This window comes from Dama dama, chromosome 9, assembly GCF_033118175.1.
Source record: "Dama dama isolate Ldn47 chromosome 9, ASM3311817v1, whole genome shotgun sequence".
NCBI lineage: Eukaryota > Metazoa > Chordata > Mammalia > Artiodactyla > Cervidae > Dama > Dama dama.
The window spans coordinates 3,242,313-3,269,211 of NC_083689.1; positions in this window are offsets into that span (position 1 = coordinate 3,242,313).

The window sequence follows — 26,899 nt, forward strand, 5'->3', positions numbered from 1 at the left end:
TTGGGATTCTCCTCGAGTCTTGGCATGGCAATGGGGACGCCTCTCCACGTGAGGCGGGAGACCCAGGGTCGCTTTCCACATGCCACAGGGATCCTGGGACTCCTATCCATTTTCAAGAGGACTCAGGCATCGTCTCCTTTGGAAGCATTGATCTCCGTGGACCTCTCGAGTTTTCAAAGGATGTGAGGCCTCCGGTCGCGATGAGGCGGAGAACTAGGTCTTTCTCTGTGGTCTCCACAGGGGATTCAGACATCCCTTCGTCTTGGGAGATGCAAGACGAGCCTGCATTCAATTCACTGCAGGGATATTCGGCCTTACTTCGAGTCAGAGCATCTCGGTGTCCATTCCACTTGAGGCCACGAACTCATGGTCCCTCTCACATACCTGTAGGTGAGAGAAATCTCCTCTTGAGGTGCTTGTGGAAAGTTTGTATTCCTCTTGAGTCGAAGCCAGGGACTAAGTTCTCATCTTGAGTTGATTTGGGGTCCAAGGAGCCCTTTCGTATTGCTCCAGTGACCTCAGGATCCCTCTAGACTTGAGACAGTGATCTTGGGTTTTCTCTGGAGTGCCACCAAGGAAATCAAGGCTCCTTTCACGTTTGATGTGGAACACGGAGTTGGTCTGCACGCAGTGCAGGGGAATCGGGCCTCATCTCGCGGCGAGGGGGAAGTCTCATGGTTTTTCTCCAGTTGCGGCCGGAACCTGTGTTATATGCTCGAGTTACGATGGGGAGGGCCCTTACAGACACGTGTTTGTGCAGCGACCTCAGGACTCCTGCCAAGGTGCGAGGGACACCTCGGGATTCTCCTGGAGTGTTGAAATGGCAATTGGGACGCGTCTCCACGTGAGGCGGGAGTCCCAGGGTCCCTGTCCACGTGCCACAGGGATCCTGGGACTCCTATACATTTTCAAGAGGAGTCAGGCATCGTCTCTTTTGGAAGCATAGATCTCCGCGGACCTCTCGAATTTTCAAAAGATGTGAGGCCTCCGGTCGCGATGAGGCGGAGAACTAGGTCTTTCTCTGTGGTCTCCACAGGGGATTCAGACATCCCTTTGTCTTGGAAGATGCAAGATGAGCCTGCATTCAATTCACTGCAGGGATATCCGGCCTTACTTCGAGTCAGAGCATCTCGGTGTCCCTTCCACTTGAGGCCACAAACTCAGGGGCCCTCTCACATACCTGTAGCTGAGAGAAGCCTCCTCTTGAGGTGCTTGTGGAAAGTTGGTATTCCTCTTGAGTCGAAGCCAGGGACTAAGCTCTCATCTCGAGTTGATTTGGGGTCCACGGAGCCCTTTTGTTTCTACAGTGACCTCAGGATCCCTCTAGACGTGAGACAGTGATCTTGGGTTTTCTCTGGAGTGCCATCAAGGAAATCAAGGCTCCTTTCAATTTTGATGTGGAATACGGAATTGCTCTGCACGCAGGGCAGGGGAATCGGGCCTCATCTTGTGCCGAGGGGGAAGTCTCATGGTTTTTCTCGAGTTACGGCCGGAACCTGGGGTATTTTCTCGAGTTACGACGGGGAGGGCCTTTCCAGACACGTGTTTTTTCAGCGACCTCAGGACTCTTGCCTAGGTGCGAGGGACACCTCGGGATTCTCCGTCACTCCTGGCATGGCAATTGGGACCCGTCTCCACGTGAGGCAGGAGACGACGGGTCCCTTTTTACGTGCCTCAGGGATCCTGAGACTCCTATCCAATTTCAAGAGAGTCAGCAACGTCTCCTTAGGAAACATTGATCTCCGCGGACCTCTGGAGTTTTCAAAGGATGTGAGGCCTCCGGTCGCGATGAGGCGGCGAAGTAGGTCTTTCTCTGTGGTCTCCACAGTGGATTCAGACATCCCTTCGTCTTGGGAGATGAAAGACGGGCCTGCATTCAATTCACTGCAGGGATATCCGGCCTTACTTCGAGTCAGAGCATCTCGGTGTCCATTCCACTTGAGGCCACAAACTCAGGGTCCCTCTCACATACCTGTAGCTGAGAGAAGCCTCCTCTTGAGGTGCTTGTGGAAAGTTGGTATTCCTCTTGAGTCGAAGCCAGGGACTAAGCTCTCATCTCGAGTTGATTTGCGGTCCACGGAGCCCTTTCGTGTTCCTCCAGTGACCTCAGGATCCCTCTAGACTTGAGACCGTGATCTTGATTTTTCTCTGGAGTGCCATCAAGGAAATCAAGGCTCCTTTCACGTTTGATGTGGAACACGGAATTGCGCTGCACCCAGTGCAGGGGAATCGGGCCTCATCTCGCGGCGAGGTGGAAGTCTCATGGTTTTTCTCGAGTTGCGGCCGGAACTTGGGCTATAATCTCGAGTTACGATGGGGAGGGCCCTTCCTGACAAGTGTTTGTTCAGCGACATCAGGACTCCTGCCTAGGTGCGAGGGACCCCTCGGGATTCTCCTCGAGTCTTGGCATGGCAATTGGGACGAGTCTCCACGTGAGGCGGGAGACCCAGGGTCCCTTTCCACGTGCCACAGGGATCCTGGGACTCCTATCCATTTTCAAGAGGAGTCAGGCATCGTCTCCTTTGGAAGCATTGATGTCCGTGGACCTCTCGAGTTTTCAAAGGATGTGAGGCCTCCAGTCGCGATGAGGCGGAGAACAAGGTCTTTCTCTGTGGTCTCCACAGGGGATTCAGTCATCCCTTCGTTTTGGGAGATGCAAGAGAGACTGCTTTCACTTCACTGTAGGGATATTCGGCCTTACTTCGAGTGAGAGCATCTCGGTGTCCATTCAACTTGAGGCCACAACCTCCGGGTCTCTCTCACATACATGTAGCTGAGAGAAGCCTCCTCTTGAGGTGCTTGTGGAAAGTTGGTATTCCTCTTGAGTCGAAGCCAGGGACTAAGCTCTCATCTTGAGTTGATTTGGGGTCCACGGAGCCCTTTCGTATTGCTACAGTGACCTCAGGATCCCTCTAGACTTGAAACAGTGATCTTGGGTATTCTCTGGAGTGCCACCAATGAAATCAAGGCTCCTTTCAAGTTCGATGTGGAACACGGAATTGCTCTGCACGCAGTGCAGGGGAAATGGGCCTCATCTCGGGGCAAGTGGGAAGTCTCATGGTTTTTCTCGAGTTGCGACCGGAACCTGGGGTATATTCTCGAGTTACGACAGGGAGGGCCCTTCCAGACACGTGTTTGTTCAGCCACGTTGGGACTCCTGCCTAGGTGCGAGGGACACCTCGGGATTCTCCTGGAGTTTTGGAATGGCAATTGGGACGCGTCTCCACGTGAGGCGGGAGACCCAGGGTCCCTTTCCACGTGCCACAGGGATCCTGGGACTCCTATCCATTTTCAAGAGGAGTCAGGCATCGTCTCCTTTGGAAGAATTGATCTCCGCGGACCTCTCCAATTTTCAAAGGATGTGAGGCCTCAGGTTGCGATGAGGCGGAGAACTATGTCTTTCTCTGTGGTCTCCACATGGGATTCAGACATCCCTTCGTCTTGGGAAATGCAAGACGATCATGCATTCAATTCACTGCAGGGATATCCGGCCTTACTTCGAGTCAGAGCATCTCGGTGTCCATTCCACTTGAGGCCAAAAATTCAGGGTCCCTCTCAAATACCTGTAGCTGAGAAAAACCTCCTCTTGAGGTGCTTGTGGAAACTTGGTATTCCTCTTAAGTCGAAGCCAGGGACTAAACTCTCATCTCGAGTTGATTTTGCGTCCACGGAGCCATTTCGTGTTGCTACAGTGACCTCAGGATCCCTCTAGACTTGAGACAGTGATCTTGGGTTTTCACTGGAGTGCCATCAAGGAAATCAAGGCTGCTTTGACGTTTGATGTGGAACACGGAATTGCTCTGCACGCAGTGCAGGGGAATCGGGCCTCATCTCACGGCGAGGGGGAAGTCTCATGGTTTTTCTCGAGTTGCGGCCGGAACCTGGGGTATATTCTCGAGTTACGACGGGGAGGGCCCTTCCAGACACGTGTTTGTTCAGCGATGTCAGGACTTCTGCCTAGGTGCGAGGGAAACCACGGGATTCTCCTCGAGTCTTGGCATGGCAATTGGGACGCATCTCCACGTGAGGCGGGAGACCCAGCGTCCATTTCCACGTGCCACAGGGATCCTGGGACTCCTATCCATTTTCAAGAGGAGTCAGCCATCGTCTTCTTTGGAAGCATTGATCTCCGCGGACCTCTCCGGTTTTCCAAGGATGTGAGTCCTCCGGTCGCGATGAGGCGGACAACTAGGTCTTTCTCTGTAGTCACCACAGGGGATTCAGACACCCCTTCGATTTGGGAGATGCAAGAAGAGCCTGCATCCAATTCACTGCAGGGATATCCGGCCTTACTTCGAGTCAGAGCATTTCGGTGTCCATTCCACTTGAGGCCACAAACTCAGGGTCCCTCTCACATACCTGTAGCTGAGAGGAGCCTCCTCTTGAGGTGCTTGTGGACAGTTGGTATTCCTCTTGAGTCGAAGCCAGGGACTAAGTTCTCATTTCGAGTTGATTTGGGGTCCACGGAGCACTTTCGTGATGCTACAGTGACCTCAGGATCCCTCTAGACTTGAGACAGTGATCTTGGGTATTCTCTGGAGTGCCATCAAGGAAATCAAGGCTCCTTTAACGTTTGATGTGGAACACGGAATTGCTCTGCACGCCGTGCAGGGGACTTGGGCCTCATCCCGCGACGAGGGGGAAGTCTCATGGTTTTTCTCGAGATGCAGCCAGAACCTGGGCTATAATCTCGAGTTACGACGGGGAGGGCCCTTCCTGACACGTGTTTGTTCAGCGACATCAGGACTCCTGCCTAGGTGCGAGGGACACCTCGGGATTCTCCTCGAGTCTTGGCATGGCAATTGGGACGGGTCTCCACGTGAGGCGGGAGACCCAGGGTCCCTTTCCACGTGCCATAGGGATCCTGGGACTCCTATCCATTTTCAAGAGGAGTCAGGCATCGTCTCCTTTGGAAGCATTGATGTCCATGGACCTCTCGAGTTTTCAAAGGATGTGAGGCCTCCGGCCGCGATGTGGCGAGAACTAGGTCTTTCTTGTGGTCTCCACAGTGGATTCAGACATCCCTTCGTCTTGGGAGATGCAAGACGAGCCGGCATTCAATTCACTTCAGGGATATCCGGCCTTACTTCGAGTCAGAGCATCTCGGTGTCCATTCCACTTGAGGCCACAAACTCAGGGTCCCTCTCACATACCTGTAGCTGAGAGAAGCCTCCTCTTTAGGTGCTTGTGGAAAGTTGTTATTCCTCTTGAGTTGAAGCCATGGTCTAAGCTCTCAACTCGAGTTGATTTGGGGTCCACGGAACCCTTTCGTGTTCCTCCAGTGACCTCAGGATCCCTCTAGACTTGAGACAGTGATCTTGCGTTTTATCTCGAGTGTCATCAAGGAAATCAAGGCTCCTTTCACGTTTGATGTGGTACACGGAATTGCTCTGCACGCACTACAGGGGAATGGGGCCTCATCTTGCGGCGAGGGGGAAGTCTCATGGTTTTTCTCGAGTTGAGGCCAGAACCTGTTGTATATTCTCGAGTTACGATGGGGAGGGCCTTTCCAGACATGTGTTTGTTCAGCGACATCAAGACTCCTGCCTAGTGCGAAGGACACCTCAGGATTCTCCTCGAGTGTTGGCATGGCAATTGGGACGCGTCTCCACGTGAGGCGGGAGACCCAGGGTCCCTTTCCACGTGCCACAGGGATCCTGGGACTCCTATCCATTTTCAAGAGGAGTCAGGCATCGTCTCCTTTGGAAGCATTGATCTCCGCGGACCTCTCGAATTTTCAAAGGATGTGAGGTTCCGGTCGCAATGAGGCGGACAACTAGGTCTATCTCTGTGGTCTCCACAGGGGATTCAGACAACCCTTCGTCTTGGGAGATGCAACACGAGCCTGCATTCAATTCACTGCAGGGATATCCGGCCTTAATTCGAGTCAGAGCATCTCAGTGTCCATTCCACTTGAGGTCACAAACTCAGGGTCCCTCTCACATACCTGGAGCTGAGAGAAGCCTCCTCTTGAGGTGCTTGTGGAAAGTTGTTATTTCTCTTGAGTCGAAGCCAGGGACTAAGCTCTCATCTCCAGTTGATCTGGGGTCCACAGAGCCGTTTTGTGTTGCTACAGTGACCTCAGGATCCCTCTAGACTTGAGACAGTGATCTTGGGTTTTCTCTGGAGTCTCATCAAGGAAATCAAGGCTCCTTTCACGTTTGATGTGGAACACGGAATTGCTCGGCACGCAGTTCATGGGAATCGGGCTTCATCTCACGGCGAGGGGGAAGTCTCATGGTTTTTCTCGAGTTGCGGCCGGAACCTGGGGTATATTCTCGAGTTACGACGGGGAGGGCCATTCCAGACACGAGTTTGTTCAGCGACGTCAGCACTCCTGCCTAGGTGCGAGGGACACCTCGGGATTCTCCTCGAGTATTGGCTTGGCAATTGGGACGCGTCTCCTCTTGAGGCGGGAGACCCAGGGTCCCTTTCCACGTGCCACAGGGATCCTGGGACTCCTATCCATTTTCAAGAGGAGTCAGGCATCGTCTCCTTTGGAAGCATTGATCTCCGCGGACCTCTCGAGTTTTCAAAGGATGTGAGGCCTCCGGTCGCGATGTGGCGAGAACTAGGTCTTTCTTGTGGTCTCCACAGGGGATTCAGACATCCCTTCGTCTTGGGAGATGCAAGACGAGCCTGCATTCAATTCACTGCAGGGATATCCGGCCTTACTTCGAGTCAGAGCATCTCGGTGTCCATTCCACTTGAGGCCAAAGACTCAGGGTCCCTCTCACATACCTGTAGCTGAGAGAAGCCTCCTCTTGAGGTGCTTGTGGAAAGTTGGTATTCCTCTTGAGTCGAAGCCAGGGACTAAGCTCTCATCTCGAGTTGATTTGGGGTCCACGGAGCACTTTTCTGTTGCTCCAGTGACCTCAGGATCCCTCTAGACTTGAGACAGTGATCTTGGGTTTTCTCTGGAATGCCATCAAGGAAATCAAGTCTCCTTTCACGTTTGATGAGGAAACCGGAATTGCTCTGCACGCAATGCAGGGGAGTCGGGCCTCATCTCGTGGCGAGGGGGAAGTCTCATGGTTTTTCTCGAGTTGCGGCCAGAACCTGGGGTATATTCTCCAGTTACGATGGGGAGGGCCCTTCCAGACACGTGTTTGTTCTGCGACGTCAGCACTCCTCCCTAGGTGCGACGGACACCTCGGGATTCTCCTCGAGTCTTGGCATGGCAATTGGGACGCTTCTCCACAGGAGGCGGGAGACCCAGGGACTCTTTCCACGTGCCACAGGGATCCTGGGACTCCTATCCATTTTCAAGAGGAGTCAGGCATCGTCTCCTTTGTAAGCATTGATGTCTGCGGACCTCTCGAATTTTCAAAGGATGTGCGGACTCCGGTCGCAATGAAGCGGACAACTAGGTCTTTCTCTGTGGTCTCCACATGGGATTCAGACATCCCTTCGTCTTGGGAGATGCAACACGAGCCTGCATTCAATTCACTGCAGGGAAATCCGGCCTTAATTCGAGTCAGAGCATCTCAGTGTCCATTCCACTTGAGGTCACAAACTTAGGGTCCCTCTCACATACCTCTAGCTGAAAGAAGCCTCCTCTTGAGGTGCTTGTGGAAAGTTGGTATTCCTCTTGAGTCGAAGCCAGGGACTAAGCTCTCATCTCCAGTTGATTTTGGGTCCACAGAGCCCTTTCGTGTTGCTACAGTGACCTCAGGATCCCTCTAGACTTGAGACAGTGATCTTGTGTTTTTTCTGGAGTGTCATCAAGGAAATCAAGGTTCCTTTCACGTTTGATGTGGAACACGGTATTGCTCGGCACGCAGTGCAGGGGAATCGGGCTTCATCTCGTGGCGAGGGGGAAGTCTCATGGTTTTTGTCGAGTTGCGGGCGGAACCTGGGTTATATTCTCGAGTTACGATGGGGAGGGCCCTTCCAGACACGTGTTTGTTCAGCGACGTCAGCACTCCTCCCTAGGTGCGACGGACATCGGGATTCTCCTCGAGTCTTGGCATGGCAATTGTGACTCGTCTCCACGTGAGGCGGGAGACCCAAGGTCCCTTTCCACGTGCCACAGGGATCCTGGGACTCCTATCCATTTTCAAGAGAAGTCAGGCATCGTCTCCTTTGGAAGCATTGATCTCCGCGGACCTCTCGTGTTTTCAAAGGATGTGTGGCCTCCGGACGCGATGAGGCGGAGAACTAGGTCTTTCTTGTGGTCTCTACAGGGGATTCAGACATCCCTTCGTCGTGGGAGATGCAAGACGAGCCTGCATTCAATTCAGTGCAGGGATATCCGGCCTTACTTCGAGTCAGAGCATCTCGGTGTCCATTCCACTTGAGGCCACAAACTCAGGGTCCCTCTCACATACCTGTAGCTGAGAGAAGCCTCCTCTTGAGGTGCTTGTGGAAAGTTGTTATTCCTATTGAGTCGAAGCCATGGTCTACGCTCTCAACTCGAGTTGATTTGGGGTCCACGGAACCCTTTCGTGTTCCTCCAGTGACCTCAGGATCCCTCTAGAATTGAGACAGTGATCTTGCGTTTTCTCTCGAGTGCCATCAAGGAAATCAAGGCTCCTTTCACGTTTGATGTGGAACACGGAATTGCTCTGCACGCAGTACAGGGGAATGGGGCCTCATCTTGCGGCGAGGGGGAAGTCTCATGGTTTTTCTCGAGTTGAGGCCGGAACCTGTGGTATATTCTCGAGTTACGATGGGGAGGGCCCTTCCAGACATGTGTTTGTTCAGCGACATCAAGACTCCTGCCTAGTGCGAAGGACACCTCAGGATTCTCCTCGAGTGTTGGCATGGCAATTGGGACGCGTCTTCACGTGAGGCGAGAGACCCAGGGTCCCTTTACACGTGCCACAGGGATCCTGGGACTCCTATCCATTTTCAAGAGGAGTCAGGCATCGTCTCCTTTGGAAGCATTGATCTCCGCGGACCTCTCGAGTTTTCAAATGATGTGAGGCCTCCGGTCGCGATGAGGCGGAGAACTAGGTCTTTCTCTGTGGTCTCCACAGGGGATTCAGACATCCCTTCGTCTTGGGAGATGAAAGACGAGACTGCATTCAATTCACTGCAGGGATATCCGGCCTTACTTCCAATCAGAGCATCTCGGTGTCCAGTCCACTTGAGGCCACAAACTTAGGGTCCTTCTCACATACCTGTAGCTGAGAGAAGCCTCCTCTTGAGGTGCTTGTGGAAAGTTGGTAATCCTCTTGAGTCGAAGCCAGACACTAAGCTCTCATCTCGAGTTGATTTGGGGTCCACGAAGCCCTTTCGTGTTGCTCCAGTGACCTCAATCCCTCTAGAATTGAGACAGTGATCTTGGGTTTTCTCTGGAGTGCCACCAAGGAAATCAAGGCTCCTTTCACGTTTGATGTGGAACGCGGAATTGCTCTGCACGCAGTGCAGGGGAATCGGTCCTCATCTTGCTGCGAGGGGGAAGTCTCATGGTTTTTCTCGAGTTGCGGACCGAACCTGGGGTATATTCTCGAGTTACCACGGGGAGGGCCCTTCCAGACACGTGTTTGTTCAGCGACGTCAGGCCTTCTGTCAAGGTGCAACGGACACCTCGGGATTCTCCTCGAGTCTTGGCATGGCAATTGGGACGCGTCTCCACGTGAGGCGGGAAACCCAGGGTCCCTTTCCCCGTGCCACAGGGATCCTGGGGCTCCTATCCTTTTTCAAGAGGTGTCAGGTATCGTCTCCCTTGGAAGCTTTGATCTCCGCGGACCTCTTGAGTTTTCAAAGGATGTGAGGCCTCCGGTCGCGATGAGGCTGAGAACTAGGTCTCTCTCTCTGGTCTCCACAGGGGATTCAGACATCCCTTCGTCTTGGGAGATGCAAGACGAGCCTGCATTCAATTCACTGTTGGGATATCCGGCCTTATTTCGAGTCAGAGCATCTCGGTGTCCATTCTACTTGAGGCCACAAATTCAGGGTCCCTCTCAGATACCTGTAGCTGAGAGAAACCTCCTCTTGAGGTGCTTGTGGAAAGTTGGTATTCCTCTTTAGTTGAAGCCAGGGACTAAGCTCTCATCTCGAGTTGATTTGAGGTCCACGGAGCCCTTTCGTGTTGCTACAGTGACCTCATGATGCCTCTAGACTTGAGACAGTGATCTTGGGTTTTCTCTGGAGTGCCATCAAGGAAATCAAGGCTCCGTTCACATTTAATGTGGAACACGGAATTCCTCTGCATGCAGTGTAGGGGAATCGGGCCTCATCTCGCAGCGAGGGGGCATTCTCATGGTTTTTCTCGAGTTGCGGCCGGAACCTGGGGTATATTCTCGAGTTACGACGGGGAGGGCACTTCCAGACACGTGTTTTTTCAGCGTCGTCAGGACTGCTGCCTAGGTGCGAGGGACACCTCGGGATTCTCTTCGAGTCTTCGCATGGCAATTGGGACGCCTCTCCACGTGAGGCGTGAGACCCAGGGTCCCTTTCCAAGTTCCACAGGGATCCTGGAACTCCGATCCATTTTCAAGAGGAGTCAGGCATCGTCTCCTTTGGAAGCATTGATCTCTGCGGACCTGTAGAGCTTTCAAAGGATGTGAGGCCTCCGGCCTCGATGAGGCGGAGAACTAGGTCTTTCTCTGTGGTCTCCACAGGGGATTCAGACATCCCTTCGTCTTGGGAGATGCAAGACGAGCCTGCATTCAATTCCCTGCAGGGATATCCAGCATTACTTCGAGTCAGAGCATCACGGTGTTCATTCCACTTGAGGCCACAAACTCAAGGTCCCTCTCACATAACTGTAGCTGAGAGACGCCTCCTCTTGAGGTGCTTGTGGAAAGTTGGTATTCCTCTTGAGTCGAAGCCAGGGACTAAGCTCTCATCTCGAGTTGATTTGGGGTCCACGGAGCATTTTCGTGTTGCTCCAGTTACCTCAGGATCCCTCTAGACTTGAGACAGTGATCTTGGGTTTTCTCTGGAGTGCCATCAAGGAAATCAAGGCTCCGTTCACATTTGATGTGGAACACGGAATTGCTCTGCTCGAAGTGCAAGGAATTGGGCCTCATCTCGGGACGAGGGGGAAGTCTCATGGTTTTTCTTGTGTTGCGGACGGACCCTGGGGTATATTCTCGAGTTACGATGGGGAGGGCACTTCCAGACACGTGTTTGTTCAGCGACGCCAGGAATCGGGCCTAGGTGCGAGGGACACCTCAGGATTCTCCTCGAGTCTTGGCATGGCAATTGGGACGCGTCTCCACGTGAGGCGGGAGACCCAGGGTCCCTTTACACGTGCCACAGGGATCCTGGGACTCCTATCCATTTTCAAGAGGAGTCAGGCATCGTCTCCTTTGGAAGCATTGATCTCCGCGGACCTCTCGACTTTTCAAATGATGTGAGGCCTCCGGTCGCGATGAGGCGGAGAACTAGGTCTTTCTCTGTGGTCTCCACAGGGGATTCAGACATCCCTTCGTCTTGGGAGATGAAAGACGAGCCTGCAGTCAATTCACTGCAGGGATATCCGGCCTTACTTCCAATCAGAGCATCTCGGTGTCCAGTCCACTGGAGGCCACAAACTCAGGGTCCCTCTCACATACCTGTAGCTGAGAGAAGCCTCCTCTTGAGGTGCTTGTGGAAAGTTGGTAATCCTCTTGAGTCGAAGCCAGACACTAAGCTCTCATCTCGAGTTGATTTGGGGTCCACGAAGCCCTTTCGTGTTGCTCCAGTGACTTCAATCCCTCTAGAATTGAGACAGTGATCTTGGGTTTTCTCTGGAGTGCCACCAAGGAAATCAAGGCTCCTTTCACGTTTGATGTGGAACGCGGAATTGCTCTGCACGCAGTGCAGGGGAATCAGGCCTCATATCGCGGCGAGCGGGGAGTCTCATGGTTTTTCTCGAGTTGCGGACCGAACCTGGGGTATATTCTCGAGTTACGACGGGGAGGGCCCTTCCAGACACGTGTTGGTTCAGCGACGTCAGGACTCCTGCCTAGGTGCGAGGGACACCTCGGGATTCTCCTCGAGTCTTGGCATGACAATTGGGACGCGTCTCCACGTGAGGCGGGAGACCCAGGGTCCCTTTCCACGTGCCACAGTGATCCAGGGACTCCTATCCATTTTCAAGAGGAGTCAGGCATCGTCTCCTTTGGAAGCATTGATCTCTGCGGACCTGTAGAGCTTTCAAAGGATGTGAGGCCTTCGGCCGCGATGAGGCGGAGAACTAGGTCTTTCTCTGTGGTCTCCACAGGGGATTCAGACATCCCTTCGTCTTGGGAGATGCAAGACGAGCCTGCATTCAATTCACTGCAGGGATATCCGGCCTTACTTCGAGTCAGAGCATCTCGGTGTCCATTCCACTTGAGGCCACAAACTCAGGGTCCCTCTCACATACCTGTAGCTGAGAGACGCCTCCTCTTGAGGTGCTTGTGGAAAGTTGGTATTCCTCTTGAGTCGAAGCCAGGGACTAAGCTCTCATCTCGAGTTGATTGGGGGTCCACGGAGCATTTTCGTGTTGCTCCAGTTACCTCAGGATCCCTCTAGACTTGAGACAGTGATCTTGGGTTTTCTCTGGAGTGCCATCAAGGAAATCAGGCTCCGTTCACATTTGATGTGGAACACGGAATTGCTCTGCTCGAAGTGCACGGAATTCGGCCTCATCTCGGGGCGAGGGGGAAGTCTCATGATTTTTCTTGTGTTGCGGACGGACCTTGGGGTATATTCTCGAGTTACGACGGGGAGGGCCCTTCCAGACACGTGTTTGTTCAGCGACGCCAGGACTCGGGCCTAGGTGCGAGGGACACATCAGGATTCTCCTCGAGTCTTGGCATGGCAATTGGGACGCGTCTCCACGTGAGGCGGGAGACCCAGGGTCCCTTTACACGTGCCACAAGGATCCTGGGACTCCTATCCATTTTCAAGAGGAGTCAGGCATCGTCTCCTTAGGAAGCATTGATCTCCACGGACCTCTCGAGTTTTCAAATGATGTGAGGCCTCCGGTCGCGATGAGGCGGAGAACTAGGTCTTTCTCTGTGGTCTCCACAGGGGATTCAGACATCGCTTCGTCTTGGGAGATGAAAGACGAGCCTGCATTCAATTCACTGCAGGGATATCCGGCCTTACTTCCAATCAGAGCATATCGGTGTCCAGTCCACTTGAGGCCACAAATTCAGGGTCCCTCTCACACACCTATAGCTGAGAGAAGCCTCCTCTTGAGGTGATTGTGGAAAGTTGGTATTCCTCTTGAGTCGAAGCCAGGGACTAAGCTCTCATCTCGAGTTGATTTGGGGTCCACGGAGCCCTTTTCTGTTGCTACAGTGACCTCAGGATCCCTCTAGACTTGAGACAGTGATCTTGGGTTTTCTCTGGAGTGCCATCAAGGAAATCAAGGCTCCTTTCACGTTTGATGTGGAACACGGAATTGCTCTGCACGCAGTGCAGGGGAATCGGGCCTCATCTCTCGGCGAGGGGGAAGTCTCATCGTTTTTCACGAGTTGCGGCCGGAACCTGGGGTATATTCTCGAGTTACGACGGGGAGGGCCCTTCCAGACACGTGTTTGTTCAGCGACGTCAGGACTCCTGCCTAGGTGCGAGGGACACCTCGGGATTCTCCTCGAGTCTTGGCATGGCAATTGGGACGCGTCTCCACGTGAGGCGGGAGAAACAGGGTTCCTTTCCTCGTGCCACAGGGATCCTGGGACTCCTATCCATTTTCGAGAGGAGTCAGGCATCATCACCTTTGGAAGCATTGATCTCCGCGGACCTCTCGAGTTTTCAAAGGATGTGAGGCCTCCGGTCGCGATGAGGTGGAGAACTAGGTCTTTCTCTGTGGTCTCCACATTGGATTCAGACATCCCTTCGCTTGGGAGATGCAAGACGAGCCTGCATTCAATTCACTGCAGGGATATCCGGCCTTACTTCGAGTCAAAGCATCTCGGTGTCCATTCCACTTGAGGCCACTAACTCAGGGTCCCTCTCACATATCTGTAGCTGAGAGAAGCCTCCTCTTGAGGTGCTTGTTGAAAGTTTGTATTCCTCTTGAGTGAAAGCCAGGGACTAAGCTCTCATCTCGAGTTGATTTGGGGTCCACGGAGCCCTTTCCTCTTGCTACAGTGACCTCAGGATCCCTCTAGACTTGAGACAGTGATCTTGGGTTTTCTCTCGAGTGCCATCAAGGAAATCAAGGCTCCTTTCACTTTTGATGAGGAACACGGAATTGCTCTGCACGCAGTGCAGGGGAATCGGGCCTCATCTCTCGGCGAGGGGGAAGTCTCATTGTTTTTCTCGAGTTGCGGCCGGAACCTGGGGTATATTCTCGAGTTACGACGGCGAGGGCCCTTCCAGACACGTGTTGGTTCAGCGACGTCAGGACTTCTGGCTAGGTGCGAATGACACCTCGGTATTATCCTCGAGTCTTGGCATGGCAATTGGGAAGCGTCTGCACGTGAGGCGCGAGACCCATGGTCCCATTCCACGTGCCACAGGGATCCTGGGACTCCTATCCATTTTGAAGAGGAGTCAGGCATCGTCTCCTTTGGAAGCATTGATCTCCTCGGACCTCTCGAGTTTTCAAAGGAGGTGAGGCCTCCGGTCGCGATGAGGCGGAGAACTAGGTCTTTCTCTGTGGTCTCCACAGGGGATTAACTCTTCCCTTCGTCTTGGGAGATGCAAGACCAGCCTACATTCAATTCACTGCAGGGATATCCGGTTTACTTCGAGTCAGAGCATCTCGGTGTCCATTCCACTTGAGGCCACAAACTCAGGGTTCCTCTCACATACCTGTAGCTGAGAGAAGCCTCCTGTTGAAGTGCTTGTGGAAAGTTGGTATTCCTCTTGAGTCGAAGCCAGGGACTAAGCTCTCATCTCGAGTTGATTTGGGTTCCACGGAGCCCTTTCGTGTTTCAACAGTGACGTCAGCATCCCTCTAGACTTGAGACAGTGATCTTGGGTTTTCTCTCGAGTGCCATGAAGGAAATCAAGGAACCTCTCATGTTTGATGTGGAACACGGAATTGCTCTGCATGCAGTGCAGGGGAATCGGCCCTCATCTCGTGGGCGAGGTGGAAGTCTCATCGTTTTTCTCGAGTTGCGGCCGGAACCTGGGGTATATTCTCGAGTTACGACGGGGAGGACCCTTCCAGACACGAGTTTGTTGAGCAACGTCAGGACTCCTGCCTAGGTGCGAGGGACACCTCGGGATTCTCCTCGAGTCTTGGCATGGCAATTGGGACGCGTCACCACGAGAGGCGCGAGACCCAGTGTCCCTTTCCACATGCCACAGGGATCCTGGGGCTCCTATCTACTTTCAAGAGGAGTCAGGCATCGTCTCCTTTGGAAGCATTGATCTCCGCAGACCACTCGAGTTTTCAAAGGATGTGAGTCCTCCGGTCGCAATGAGGGGGAGAACTAGGTCTTTATCTGTGGTCTCCGCAGGGGATTCACACATCCCTTCGTCTTGGGAGAAGTAAAATGAGCCTACATTCAACTCACTGCAGGGATATCCGGCCTTACTTCGAGTCAGAGCATCTCGGTGTCCATTCCACTTGAGGCCACAAACTCAGGGTCCCTCTCACATACCTGTATCGGAGAGAAGCCTCCTCTTGAGGTGTTTTTGGAAAGTTGGTATTTCTCTTGAGTCGAAGCCAGGGACTGAGCTCTCATCTCGTGTTGATTTGGGGTCCACGGAGCCCTTTGGTGTTGCTCCAGTGACGTCAGGATCCCTCTAGACTTGAGACAGTGATCTTGGGTATTCTCTGGAGTGCCATCAAGGAAATCAAGGCTCCTTTCACGTTTGATGTGGAATACGGAATTGCTCTGCACGCAGTGCAGGGGCATCGGGCCTCATCTCGCGGCGAGGGGGAAGTCTCATGGTTTTTCTCGATTTGCGGCCGGAACCTGGGGTATATTCTCGAGTTACGACGGGGAGGGCCCTTCCAGACATGTGTTTGTTCAGCGACGTCAGGACTCTTGCCTAGGTCCGAGGGACACCTCGGGATTCTCCTCGAGTCTTGACATGGCAATTGGGACGGGTCTCCACGTTAGGCGGGAGACCCAGGGTCCCTTTCCACGTGCCACAGATATCCTGGGACTCCTATCCATTTTCAAGAGGAGTCAGGCATCGTCTTCTTTGGAAGCATTGATCTCCGCGGACCTCTCGAGTTTTCAAAGGATGTGAGGCCTCCGGTCGCGATGAGGTGGAGAACTCGGTCTTTCTCTGTGGTCTCCACAGGGTATTTAGACATCCCTTCACCTTGGGAGACGCAAGACGAGCCTGCATTCAATTCACTGCAGGGATATCCGGCCTTACTTCGAGTCAGAGCATCTCGGTGTCCATTCCACTTGAGGCCACAAACTCAGGGTCCTTCTCACATACCTGTAGCTGAGAGAAGCCTCCTCTTGAGGTGCTTGTGGAAAGTTGGTATTCCTCTTGAGTCGAAGCGAGGGACTAAGCTCTCATCTCGAGTTGATTTGGGGTCCACGGAGCCCTTTCGTGTTGCTCCTGTGACCTCAGGATCCCTCTAGACTTGAGACAGTGATCTTGGGTTTTCTCTGGAGTGCCATCAAGGAAATCAAGGCTCCTTTCACTTTTGATGTGGAACACGGAATTGCTCTGCACGCAGTGCAGGGGAATTGGGCCTCATCTCGCGGCGAGGGGGAAGTCTCATGATTTTTCTCGAGTTGCGGCCGGAACCTGGGGTATATTCTGAGTTACGACGGGGAGGGCCCTTCCAGATACGAGTTTCTTCAGCGAAGTCAGGACTCCTGCTTAGGTGCGAGGGACACCTGGGAATTCTCCTCGAGTCTTGGCATGGCAATTGGGACGCGTCTCCACGTGAGGCGGGAGACCCAGGGTCCCTTTCCACGTGCCACAGGGATCCTGGGGCTCCTATCCATTTTCAAGAGGAGTCAGGCTACGTCTCCTTCGGAAGTATTGATCTCCGCGGACCTCTCGAGTTTTCAATGAATATGAGGCCTCCGGTTGCGTTGACGGGGAGGACTAGGTTTTTTCTGTGCTCTCCACAGGGGATTCAGACAACCATTCGTCTTGGGAGATGCAAGACGAGCCTGCATTCAATTCACTGCAGGGATATCCGGCCTTACTTCGAGTCAGAGCATCTCGGCGTCCATTCCACTTGAGGCCACAAACTCAGGGTCCCTCTCACATACCTGTAGCTGAGAGAAGCCTCCTCTTGAGGTGCTTGTGGAAAGTTGGTATTCCTCTTGAGTCGAAGCCAGGGACTAAGCTCTCATCTCGAGTTGATTTGGGGTCCACAGAGCCCTTTCTTGTTGCTCCAGTGACCTCAGCATCCCTCTGGACTTGAGACAGTGATCTTGGGTTTTCTCTGGAGTGCCATCAAGGAAATCAAGGCTCCTTTCATGTTTGAAGTGGAATGCGGAATTGCTCTGCACGAAGTGCAGGGGAATCGGGCCTCATCTCGCTGCGAGGGGGAAGTCTCATGGTTTTTCTCGAGTTGCGGCCGGAACCTGGGGTATATTCTCGAGTTACGTCGGGGAGGGCCCTCCCAGACACGTGTGTGTTCTGCGACGTTAGGACTCCTGCCTAGGTGCGAGGGACACCTCGGGATTCTCCTCGAGTCTTGGCATGGCAGTTTGGACGCGACTCCACATGAGGCCGGAGACCCAGGGTCCCTTTCCACGTGCCACAGGGATCCTGGGCCTCCTATCCATTTTCCAGAGGAGTCAGGCATTGTCTCCTTTGGAAGCATTGATCTCCGCGGACCTCTCGACTTTTCAAAGTTTGTGAGGCCTCCGGTCGCCATGAGGTGGAGAACTAGGTCTTTCTCTGTGGTCTCCACAGGGGATTCAGACATCCCTTCGTCTTGGGAGATGGAAGACGAGCCTGCATTCAATTCACTGCAGGTATACCCGGCCTTACTTCGAGTCAGAGCATCTCGGTGTCTATTTCACTTGAGGCCACAAACTCAGGGTCCCTCTCACATATCTGTAGCTGAGAGAAGCCTCCTCTTGAGGTGCTTGTGGAAAGTTGGTATACCTCTTGAGTCGAAGCCCGGGGCTAAGCTCTCATCTCGAGTTGATTTGGGGTCCACGGGGCCCTTTCGTGTTGCTACAGTGACCTCAGGATCGCTCTAGACTTGAGACAGTGATCTTGGGTTTCCTCTGGAGTGCCATCAAGGAAATCAAGGCTCCTTTCATGTTTGATGTGGAACACGGAATTGCTCTGCACGCACTGCATGAAAATCGGGCCTCATCTCGCGGCGAGGGGGAAGCCTCATGGTTTTTCTCGAGTTGCGGCCGGAACCTGGGGTATATTCTCGAGTTACGATGGGGAGGGCACTTCAGGACGCGTGTTTTTTCAGCGACGTCAGGACACCTGCCTAGGTGCGAGGGACACCTCGGGATTCTCCTCGAGTCTTGGCATGGCAATTGGGACGCGTCTCCCCGTGAGGCTGGAGACCCAGGGTCCCTTTCCACGTGCCACAGGGATCCTGGGACTCCTATCCATTTTCAAGAGGAGTCAAGCATCGTCTCCTTTGGAAGCAGTGATCTCCGCGGAACTCTCGAGTTTTCAAAGGATGTCAGGCCTCCGGTCCCGAAGAGGCGGAGAACTAGGTCTTTCTCTGTGCTCTCCACAGGGGATTCAGACATCCATTTGTCTTGGGAGATGCAAGACGAGCCTGCATTCAATTCACTGCAGGGATATCTGGCCTTACTTCGAGTCAGAGCATTTCGATGTCCTTTTCAGTTGAGGCCACAAACTCAGGGTCCCTCTCACATACCTGTAGCTGAGAGAAGCCTCCTCTTGAGATGCTTGTGGAAAGTTGGTATTCCTCTTGAGTCGAAGCCCGGGAATAAGCTCTCATCTCGAGTTGATTTGGGGTCCTCGGAGCCCTTTAGTGTTTCTCCAGTGACCTCAGGATCCCTCTAGACTTGACACAGTGATCTTGCTTTTTCTCTGGAGTGCCATCAAGGAAATCAAGGCTCCTTTCACGTTTGATGTGGAACACGGAATTGCTCTGCACACAGTGCAGGGGAATCGGGCCTCATCTCGCGGCGAGGGGGAAGTCTCATGGTTTTTCTCGAGTTGCGGCCGGAACCTGGGGTATATTCTCGAGTTACGTCGGGGAGGGCCCTCCCAGACACGTGTGTGTTCTGCGACGTTAGGACTCCTGCCTAGGTGCGAGGGACACCTCGGGATTCTCCTCGAGTCTTGGCATGGCAGTTGGGACGCGACTCCACGTGAGGCCGGAGACCCAGGGTCCCTTACCACGTGCCACAGGGATCCTGGGCCTCCTATCCATTTTCAAGAGGAGTCAGGCATTGTCTCCTTTGGAAGCATTGATCTCCGCGGACCTCTCAACTTTTCAAAGATTGTGAGGCCTCCGGTCGCCATGAGGTGGAGAACTAGGTCTTTCTCTGTGGTCTACACAGGGGATTCAGACATCCCTTCATCTTGGGAGATGGAAGACGAGCCTGCATTCAATTCACTGCAGGGATACCCGGCCTTACTTCGAGTCAGAGCATCTCGGTGTCTATTTCACTTGAGGACACAAACTCAGGGTCCCTCTCACATACCTGTAGCTGAGAGAAGCCTCCTCTTGAGGTGCTTGTGGAAAGTTGGTATACCTCTTGAGTCGAAGCCCGGGGCTAAGCTCTCATCTCGAGTTGATTTGGGGTCCACGGGGCCCTTTCGTGTTGCTACAGTGACCTCAGGATCACTCTAGACTTGAGACAGTGATCTTGGGTTTCCTCTGGAGTGCCATCAAGGAAATCAAGGCTCCTTTCATGTTTGATGTGGAACACGGAATTGCTCTGCACGCAGTGCATGTGAATCAGGCCTCATCTCGCGGCGAGGGGGAAGTCTCATGGTTTTTCTCGAGTTGCGGCCGGAACCTGGGGTATATTCTCGAGTAACGACGGGGAGGGCCCTTCCAGACACGTGTTTTTTCAGCGATGTCAGGACTCCTGCCTAGGTGCGAGGGACTCCTCGGGATTCTCCTCGAGTCTTGGCATGGCAATTGGGACGCGTCTCCCCGTGAGGCTGGAGACCCAGGGTCCCTTTCCACGTGCCACAGGGATCCTGGGACTCCTATCCATTTTCAAGAGGAGTCAGGCATCGTCTCCTTGGGAAGAATTGATCTCCGCGGACATCTCCAGTTTTCAAAGGATGTGAGGCCTCAGGTTGCGATGAGGCGGAGAACTATGTCTTTCTCTGTGGTCTCCACATGGGATTCAGACATCCCTTCGTCTTGGGAAATGCAAGACGAGCCTGCATTCAATTCACTGCAGGGATATCCGGCCTTAGTTGGAGTCAGAGCATCTCGGTGTCCATTCCACTTGAGGCCACAAACTCAGGGTCCCTCTCAAATACCTGTAGCTGAGAAAAACCTCCTCTTGAGGTGCTTGTGGAAACTTGGTATTCCTCTTGATTCGAAGCCAGGGACTAAACTCTCATCTCGAGTTGATTTTGCGGCCACGGAGCCATTTCGTGTTGCTACAGTGACCTCAGGATCCCTCTAGACTTGAGACAGTGATCTTGGGTTTTCACTGGAGTGCCATCAAGGAAATCAAGGCTGCTTTCACGTTTGATGTGGAACACGGAATTGCTCTGCACGCAGTGCAGGGGAATCGGGCCTCATCTCGCGGCGAGGGGGAAGTCTCATGGATTTTCTCGAGTAGCGGCCGGAACCAGGGGTATATTCTCCAGTTACGACGGGGAGCGCCCTTCCAGACACGTGTTTGTTCAGCGATGTCAGGACTTCTGCCTAGGTGGGAGGGAAAACTCGGGATTCTCCTCGAGTCTTGGCATGGCAATTGGGACGCATCTCCAGGTGAGGCGGGAGACCCAGCGTCCCTTTACACGTGCCACAGGGATCCTGGGACTCCTATCCATTTTCAAGAGGAGTCAGGCATCTTCTTCTTTGGAAGCATTGATCTCCGCGGACCTCTCGGGTTTTCATAGGATGTGAGTCCTCCGGTCGCGATGAGGCGGACAACTAGGTCTTTCTCTGTGGTCACCACAGGGGATTCAGACACCCCTTCGATTTGGGAGATGCAAGAAGAGCCTGCATCCAATTCACTGCAGGGATATCCGGCCTTACTTCGAGTCAGAGCATTTCGGTGTCCATTCCACTTGAGGCCACAAACTCAGGGTCCCTCTCACATACCTGTAGCTGAGAGGAGCCTCCTCTTGAGGTGCTTGTGGACAGTTGGTATTCCTCTTGAGTCGAAGCCAGGGACTAAGTATTCATTTCGAGTTGATTTGGGGTCCACGGAGCCCTTTCGTGTTGCTCCAGTGACCTCAGGATCCCTCTAGACTTGAGACAGTGATCTTGGGTATTCTCTGGAGTGCCATCAAGGAAATCAAAGCTCCTTTCACGTTTGATGTGGAACACGGAATTGCTCTGCACGCAGTGCAGGGGAATCGGGCCTCATCTCGCGGCGAATGGGAAGTCTCATGGTTTTTATCGAGTTGCGGCCGGAACCTGGTGTATATCTCGACTTACGACGGGGAGGGCCCTTCCAGACACGTGTTTGTTCAGCGACCTCAGGACTCCTGCCTAGGTGTGAGGCACATGTCGGGATTCTCCTCGAGTCTTGGCATGGCAATGGGGACGCCTCTCCACGTGAGGCGGGAGACCCAGGGTCGCTTTCCACATGCCACAGGGATCCTGGGACTCCTATCCATTTTCAAGAGGACTCAGGCATCGTCTCCTTTGGAAGCATTGATCTCCGCGGACCTCTCCAATTTTCAAAGGATGTGAGGCTTTTGGTCGCGATGAGGCGGAGAACTAGTTCTTTCTCTGTGGTCTCCACAGGGGATTCAGACATCCCTTCGTCTTGGGAGATGAAAGTCGAGCCTGCTTTCAATTCACTGCAGGGATATCCGGCCTTACTTCGAGTCAGAGCATCTTGGTGTCCATTCCACTTGAGGCCACAAAATCAGGGTCCCATTCACATACCTGAAGCTTAGAGAAGCATTCTCTTCAGGTGCTTGTGGAAAGTTGGTATTCCTCTTGAGTCGAAGCCAGGGACTAAGCTGTCATCTCGAGTTGATTTGGGGTCCATGGAGCCCTTTCGTGTTGCTACAGTGACCTCAGGATCCCTCTAGACTTGAGACAGTGATCTTGGGTTTTCTCTGGAGTGCCATCAAGGAAATCAAGTCTCCTTTCACGTTTGATGTGGAACACGGAATTGCTCTGCACGCAGTGCATGGGAATTGCGCCTCATCTCGTGGCGAGGGGGAAGTCTCATGGTTTTTCTTGAGTTGCGGCCACAACCTGGGGTATATTCTCGAGTAACGACGGGGAGGGCCCTTCCAGACACGTGTTTGTTCAGCGACGTCAGGACTCATGCCTAGGTGCGAGGGACACCTCGGGATTCTCCTCGAGTCTTGGCATGGTAATAGGGACGCGTCTCCACGTGAGGCGGGTGACCCAGTTTCCCTTTCCACGTGCCACAGGGATCCTGGGACTCCTATCCATTTTCAAGAAGAGTCAGGCATCGTCTCCTTTGGAAACATTGATCTCTGCAGACCTCTCGAGTTCTCAAAGGATGTGAGGCCTCCGGTCGCGATGAGGCGGAGGACTAGGTCTTTCTCTGTGGTCTCCACACGGAATTCAGACATCCCTTCGACTTGGGAGATGCAAGACGAGCCTGCATTCAATTCACTGCAGGGATATCCGGCCTTAGTTCGAGTCAGAGCATCTCGGTGTCCATTCCACTTGTGGCCACAAACTCAGGGTCCCTCTCACATACCTGTAGCTGAGAGAAGCCTCCTCTTGAGGTGCTTTTGGAAAGTTGGTATTCCTCTTGAGTCGAAGCCAGGGACTAAGCTCTCATCTCGAGTTGATTTGGGGTCCTCGGATCCCTTTCCTGTTGCTCCAGTGACCTCAGGATCTCTCTAGACTTGAGACAGTGATCTTGGGTTTTCTCTGGAGTGCCATCAAGGAAATCAAGGCTCCTTCCACGTTTGATGTGGAACACGGTATTGCTCTGCACGCAGTGCAGGGGAATCGGGCCTCATCTCGCGGCGAGGGGGAAGTCTCATGGTTTTTCTCGAGTTGCGGCCGGATCCTGGGGTGTATCTCGAGTTACGATGGGGAGGGCCCTTCCAGACACGTGTTTGTTCAGCGACGTCAGGACTCCTGCCTAGGTGCGAGGGACACCTCGGGATTCTCCTCGAGTCTTGGCATGGCAATTGGGACGCGTCTCCACGTGAGGCGGGAGAAACAGGGTTCCTTTCCTCGTGCCACAGGGATCCTGGGACTCCTATCCATTTTCGAGAGGAGTCAGGCATCATCACCTTTGGAAGCATTGATCTCCGCGGACCTCTCGAGTTTTCAAAGGATGTGAGGCCTCCGGTCGCGATGAGGTGGAGAACTAGGTCTTTCTCTGTGGTCTCCACATTGGATTCAGACATCCCTTCGCTTGGGAGATGCAAGACGAGCCTGCATTCAATTCACTGCAGGGATATCCGGCCTTACTTCGAGTCAAAGCATCTCGGTGTCCATTCCACTTGAGGCCACTAACTCAGGGTCCCTCTCACATATCTGTAGCTGAGAGAAGCCTCCTCTTGAGGTGCTTGTTGAAAGTTTGTATTCCTCTTGAGTCAAAGCCAGAGACTAAGCTCTCATCTCGAGTTGATTTGGGGTCCACGGAGCCCTTTCCTCTTGCTACAGTGACCTCAGGATCCCTCTAGACTTGAGACAGTGATCTTGGGTTTTCTCTGGAGTGCCATCAAGGAAATCAAGGCTCCTTTCACGTTTGATGAGGAATACGGAATTGCTCTGCACGCAGTGCAGGGGAATCGGGCCTCATCTCTCGGCGAGGGGGAAGTCTCATTGTTTTTCTCGAGTTGCGGCCGGAACCTGGGGTATATTCTCGAGTTACGACGGCGAGGGCCCTTCCAGACACGTGTTGGTTCAGCGACGTCAGGACTTCTGCCTAGGTGCGAGGGACACCTCGGTATTATCCTCGAGTCTTGGCATGGCAATTGGGAAGCGTCTGCACGTGAGGCGCGAGACCCATGGTCCCATTCCACGTGCCACAGGGATCCTGGGACTCCTATCCATTTTGAAGAGGAGTCAGGCATCGTCTCCTTTGGAAGCATTGATCTCCTCGGACCTCTCGAGTTTTCAAAGGATGTGAGGCCTCCGGTCGCGATGAGGCGGAGAACTAGGTCTTTCTCTGTGGTCTCCACAGGGGATTAACTCTTCCCTTCGTCTTGGGAGATGCAAGACCAGCCTACATTCAATTCACTGCAGGGATATCCGGTTTACTTCGAGTCAGAGCATCTCGGTGTCCATTCCACTTGAGGCCACAAACTCAGGGTTCCTCTCACATACCTGTAGCTGAGAGAAGCCTCCTGTTGAAGTGCTTGTGGAAAGTTGGTATTCCTCTTGAGTCGAAGCCAGGGACTAAGCTCTCATCTCGAGTTGATTTGGGTTCCACGGAGCCCTTTCGTGTTTCAACAGTGACGTCAGCATCCCTCTAGACTTGAGACAGTGATCTTGGGTTTTCTCTCGAGTGCCATGAAGGAAATCAAGGAACCTCTCATGTTTGATGTGGAACACGGAATTGCTCTGCATGCAGTGCAGGGGAATCGGCCCTCATCTCGTGGGCGAGGTGGAAGTCTCATCGTTTTTCTCGAGTTGCGGCCGGAACCTGGGGTATATTCTCGAGTTACGACGGGGAGGACCCTTCCAGACACGAGTTTGTTGAGCAACGTCAGGACTCCTGCCTAGGTGCGAGGGACACCTCGGGATTCTCCTCGAGTCTTGGCATGGCAATTGGGACGCGTCACCACGAGAGGCGCGAGACCCAGTGTCCCTTTCCACATGCCACAGGGATCCTGGGGCTCCTATCTACTTTCAAGAGGAGTCAGGCATCGTCTCCTTTGGAAGCATTGATCTCCGCGGACCACTCGAGTTTTCAAAGGATGTGAGTCCTCCGGTCGCGATGAGGGGGAGAACTAGGTCTTTATCTGTGGTCTCCGCAGGGGATTCACACATCCCTTCGTCTTGGGAGAAGTAAAATGAGCCTACATTCAACTCACTGCAGGGATATCCGGCCTTACTTCGAGTCAGAGCATCTCGGTGTCCATTCCACTTGAGGCCACAAACTCAGGGTCCCTCTCACATACCTGTATCTGAGAGAAGCCTCCTCTTGAGGTGTTTTTGGAAAGTTGGTATTTCTCTTGAGTCGAAGCCAGGGACTGAGCTCTCATCTCGTGTTGATTTGGGGTCCACGGAGCCCTTTGGTGTTGCTCCAGTGACGTCAGGATCCCTCTAGACTTGAGACAGTGATCTTGGGTATTCTCTGGAGTGCCATCAAGGAAATCAAGGCTCCTTTCACGTTTGATGTGGAATACGGAATTGCTCTGCACGCAGTGCAGGGGCATCGGGCCTCATCTCGCGGCGAGGGGGAAGTCTCATGGTTTTTCTCGATTTGCGGCCGGAACCTGGGGTATATTCTCGAGTTACGACGGGGAGGGCCCTTCCAGATACGAGTTTGTTCAGCGAAGTCAGGACTCCTGCTTAGGTGCGAGGGACACCTGGGAATTCTCCTCGAGTCTTGGCATGGCAATTGGGACGCGTCTCCACGTGAGGCGGGAGACCCAGGGTCCCTTTCCACGTGCCACAGGGATCCTGGGGCTCCTATCCATTTTCAAGAGGAGTCAGGCATCGTCTCCTTCGGAAGTATTGATCTCCGCGGACCTCTCGAGTTTTCAATGAATATGAGGCCTCCGGTTGCGTTGACGGGGAGGACTAGGTTTTTTCTGTGCTCTCCACAGGGGATTCAGACAACCATTCGTCTTGGGAGATGCAAGACGAGCCTGCATTCAATTCACTGCAGGGATATCCGGCCTTACTTCGAGTCAGAGCATCTCGGCGTCCATTCCACTTGAGGCCACAAACTCAGGGTCCCTCTCACATACCTGTAGCTGAGAGAAGCCTCCTCTTGAGGTGCTTGTGGAAAGTTGGTATTCCTCTTGAGTCGAAGCCAGGGACTAAGCTCTCATCTCGAGTTGATTTGGGGTCCACAGAGCCCTTTCTTGTTGCTCCAGTGACCTCAGCATCCCTCTAGACTTGAGACAGTGATCTTGGGTTTTCTCTGGAGTGCCATCAAGGAAATCAAGGCTCCTTTCATGTTTGAAGTGGAATGCGGAATTGCTCTGCACGAAGTGCAGGGGAATCGGGCCTCATCTCGCTGCGAGGGGGAAGTCTCATGGTTTTTCTCGAGTTGCGGCCGGAACCTGGGGTATATTCTCGAGTTACGTCGGGGAGGGCCCTCCCAGACACGTGTGTGTTCTGCGACGTTAGGACTCCTGCCTAGGTGCGAGGGACACCTCGGGATTCTCCTCGAGTCTTGGCATGGCAGTTGGGACGCGACTCCACGTGAGGCCGGAGACCCAGGGTCCCTTTCCACGTGCCACAGGGATCCTGGGCCTCCTATCCATTTTCCAGAGGAGTCAGGCATTGTCTCCTTTGGAAGCATTGATCTCCGCGGACCTCTCGACTTTTCAAAGTTTGTGAGGCCTCCGGTCGCCATGAGGTGGAGAACTAGGTCTTTCTCTGTGGTCTCCACAGGGGATTCAGACATCCCTTCGTCTTGGGAGATGGAAGACGAGCCTGCATTCAATTCACTGCAGGGATACCCGGCCTTACTTCGAGTCAGAGCATCTCGGTGTCTATTTCACTTGAGGCCACAAACTCAGGGTCCCTCTCACATACCTGTAGCTGAGAGAAGCCTCCTCTTGAGGTGCTTGTGGAAAGTTGGTATACCTCTTGAGTCGAAGCCCGGGGCTAAGCTCTCATCTCGAGTTGATTTGGGGTCCACGGGGCCCTTTCGTGTTGCTACAGTGACCTCAGGATCGCTCTAGACTTGAGACAGTGATCTTGGGTTTCCTCTGGAGTGCCATCAAGGAAATCAAGGCTCCTTTCATGTTTGATGTGGAACACGGAATTGCTCTGCACGCAGTGCATGAAAATCGGGCCTCATCTCGCGGC